A 4,110-nucleotide genomic window follows, 5' to 3' on the forward strand; every position below is an offset into this window, starting at 1 on the left:
TTTTAGATATTGTGCTAATAATAGTCTCCAGTGATAATTTTCCACAGGACGCTGCTGCGACTGTTTCTACGATGGAAGCAGCGAGTGTGGACGGTTCCATTCACGGAGCGCGGGGGGGAGTTTCCAAGTACAACAAGTCGACAAATCGTTATAAAAAACATTTTACACAACGAGTACATTTATTTGTGACACGCATTGGGGTTAGCTTCGAGTTAAAAACCGTGTTTATTTCACTGGTATCGAAACGGAGTTTGTTTAATCGCTTTTAAACAGAACAGAAACCCCTTTAGTTGTGAGTTGGGCGGGTCGGATGAAAACCGAGCTGTGTGCCACATCTTCCACTAGATGATAAAGCCGCTACACGGGAACTGGAGGCAGGAGCCACTAAATAAGAAGATAGCGTTAAAATAACAGCAACAGAAAGGCTTTTACCGCTCTAACTTTATTTTATTTTTTCTCCGAGAGTTCTTAAGGCATCTTAAATGAGTCTGGTGTTGTATTTTTGACAGAGTTTCATCAGCAGGAGGTGTGAGGTCAGGATACTGTAAGTTAACGTGAAGTGAGAAAGTGCCTTTAACTGAACTTTACGACCGGAAGTCTCATAAAGTGACTCCAGAAATAGGTAAGTTTACACCACTTTATTAAAAAAAAAGACTACTTAAAGCTGCTTTAATGTCCAGTCTGCCACAGTGCTTATAGTCTCATGGTCTGCTATGTCACTTTCCCCCAGACAGAAGAGGGTGTAGTAAGGGCTACACCCAGAATAACAGCCTGCTACATCACACCTACACTACACAGCATGGGGAAAAAAGTCCTTTAAAGACTAAAAAAATACATTTTAATCGATGCAAGTAGCTTGGAACACACTGTAAACAAATACTGAATAGCTGGAGTTGATTTTCATCTAGACTCAAATCCTCAAATCTCTTGTTTTGTCCACAAACCAAAGAGATATTCAGTTTATTGTCATAAAGGAACAAAGAAACCAGAAATATTCACATAGAAGAAGCTGAAATCAAAGGATTTTGACTTATTGTCTTAAAAAAAACAATTATTTGATTATCAAAATAGTTGACGATTAATTTAATGATCGATTATTGTTCGATTAATTGTTGCAGCTCTGCATTTTAATCAATGCAAGTAGCTTGAAACACACTGTAAACAAATACTGAATAGCTGGAATTGATTTTCATCTAGACTATGTATTTAGTTAGGTTTGAAATCATCATTATTAAGGATATTATCCTGTATTAGTAAGCTATATATCACGATATGGCAAATGAATGCACATACAACAACAGATAGATGGAGGAAAGATAGATACTTTATTGATCCTGAGGGAAAATTAAATACATATGACACATAGGGCTGGGCGATATGGACCAAAAGTCATATCCCAATATATTTAGGTTTTCGAAAATACATTTTAATCAATGCAAGTAGCTTGAAACACACTGTAAACAAATACTGGATAGCTGGAATTGATTTTCATCTAGACTCAAATCCTCAAATCTCTTGTTTTGTCCACAAACCAAAGAGATATTCAGTTTATTGTCATAAAGGAACAAAGAAACCAGAAATATTCACATTGAAGAAGCTGAAATCAAAGGATTTTGACTTATTGTCTTATAAAAAACAATTATTTGATTATCAAAATAGTTGACGATTAATTTAATGATCGATTATTGTTCGATTAATTGTTGCAGCTCTGCATTTTAATCAATGCAAGTAGCTTGAAACACACTGTAAACAAATACTGAATAGCTGGAATAGATTTTCATCTATTGGGTTAGGTTTGAAATCATCATTATTAAGGATATTATCCTGTATCAGTAAGCTATATATCACAATATGGCAAATGTATGCACCACATACAACAACAGATAGATGGAGGGAAGATAGATATTTTATTGATCCTGAGGGAAAATTAAATACATATGACACATAGGGCTGGGCGATATGGACCAAAAGTCATATCCAGATATATTTAGGCAAAATATTGATATACGATTTTAGGGCTGGGGGATATATCAATATAAAAATATATATTGATATATTTTTAAATGTGATATGGAATTAGACCATATCACATATATTGATATAGTTCAATGTTTTTTCTTTCTTTATATATAAATTCTGCCCTTACTAGGGTTTGTCATACTTGGTTATTTTGTAATGTTCATTATTTTTTCTCATATAAATAAAGGTACTTCTGTTGTTATAGTATTTATGTTTACTTACATAAAAGGTTTCAATAAAACTACTTGTGACATGTCATATTTGCCTTTGACTGAACATTTGCTCTCACTTTGCGATAAAAACATCAGAATATATATCGTATATATCGATATTCAGCCTAAATATATCGGGATATGACTTTTGGTCCATATCGCCCAGCCCTATACGATTTATATCCTGATATTTTTATCGCAAAGTGAGAGCAAATGTTCAGTCAAAGTCAAAGTCAAATATGACATGTCACAAGTAGTTTTATTAAACTTGTTTATTTAAGTGAACATAAATACTGTATAACAACAGGAGAACCTTTTTAAAAAAAAGCTCCATAAACTGCACATTTAAATAAAAAAACATATCTTGAATAAAAATAGGCTATGAAATAAAATAGGCCAATCTTTTGCTGAAATAAATTTATTTATATGAGAAAATAATAATGAACATTACAAAAGAACTAAATATGACAAACCCTAGTAAGAGCAGCATTCATATATAAAGAAAGAAAAAAAATTGAGCTATATCGATATATGCGATATGGTCTAATTCCACATCACATTTTAAAATACATTGATATATCTTTTATAACGATATATCGCCCAGCCCTAAGTACAGGTTTTGCAAGTGTAACATAAATTAGAGTAATAAAAAAGTAAAAGCAGTGCAACAATATTGATTACTATGGAAAATATCAAGTATAAATAAGTGATTCAGAGCAATTATCGCACTGTTGGACTAGGGTTTTATATGTGTAAAACATACTTAAACAACAATTTATTAAAATAATTAGTGTTTTTGTATGTTTTTTTTCTTGATTTGTCTGGTTGTGATGTGTATAGGTAATTTATTCTCAGATGTGTCTCTTGCAAAAAAGATCTTGACTTCATTCAAGATTTACAATTAACCAGCTATGTTTGGTCATTTTTAATCACAGCTTGCAGCGATTTTATGATATGATAAACAAAAATATATTAATAACTTTAGAATTCTGCTGAAATTCTATAAATAATTAAATAATAAATAAAATTATTGCTCAGAAAAAGAAATGGTGTGAAGACTTAGTACCGATAAACAAATCTTGCAACACCTACAAAACTAAGGCTGCACAGAAAAAAAGTATTTTAATTTAAATTAAATTTTAATTATGCTACATTTTTTTCTCAATAAATTGTTTGGTATATAGTCAAAGTCCACTTTAAATGTCTTGTTTATTCAGTCCAAACCCCAAAGATGTTAAGTTTGATGTGATATGAAACAGAGAAAATCAGAAAATCTCCATATTTGAGAGGCTAAAAACATCATATTCTGCTTAAATATTTGGCAATATTTTTTCTGTTGAACGACTAATCAGCTCTATGAAGCTTCGCCAGGCTTCATAGAGCCTACTCAAAGACAATCCATCTCTTGAAACCTGTGCCATAATTATGCTTGCCAGCCCACTAATTTCAACTACTAATTCACACTATTGTTCCTACTTTTATTTTATCTCACACTTCATACTTAATATAAGGGAGCAAAGCCAACATGTGAAGAGTGTGTCCAAAATTAAATAAGCCCACGCACCAGTTGAAATAACCAACATTCTTACAACCTCGCTGCTAAAATATAAATAAAAATATAGATATTTGCAGTCGTGAGACGGTTGAGCAATGCATATTAAAAAAAATTATATTATAAATATATATTATATAATATAATATATATATTATATATATATATATCTTATAATATATATTATAAAAAAATAATAATAATAAAATAAAAATAAAAAGTCTTTCCTGCCACATGCCATCACACTGTACAATAACAAATAGCCTGGTTCATTACATACCGTCATTATGCACTTTATGTGTTTTTTATGCACTTTATATGTTTTTT

At 31.3% G+C, this 4,110-nt stretch overlaps 1 protein-coding gene across 1 annotated transcript in view; it reads left to right on the forward strand.

Annotated features, from left to right (window-relative positions):
• The first annotated feature begins 352 nt into the window (after nucleotides 1-352).
• hpcal1 (hippocalcin-like 1) overlaps nucleotides 353-4,110 on the forward strand; it is a 31,136-nt gene continuing 27,378 nt past the window's right edge. Inside the window, exon 1 of the mRNA XM_059356598.1 lies at nucleotides 353-622. The gene's annotated coding sequence lies outside the window, so the exon portion shown is untranslated. The remainder of the gene's footprint in view (nucleotides 623-4,110) is intronic.

The sequence above is a fragment of the Centropristis striata genome, chromosome 18, assembly GCF_030273125.1.
Source record: "Centropristis striata isolate RG_2023a ecotype Rhode Island chromosome 18, C.striata_1.0, whole genome shotgun sequence".
Lineage (NCBI taxonomy): Eukaryota > Metazoa > Chordata > Actinopteri > Perciformes > Serranidae > Centropristis > Centropristis striata.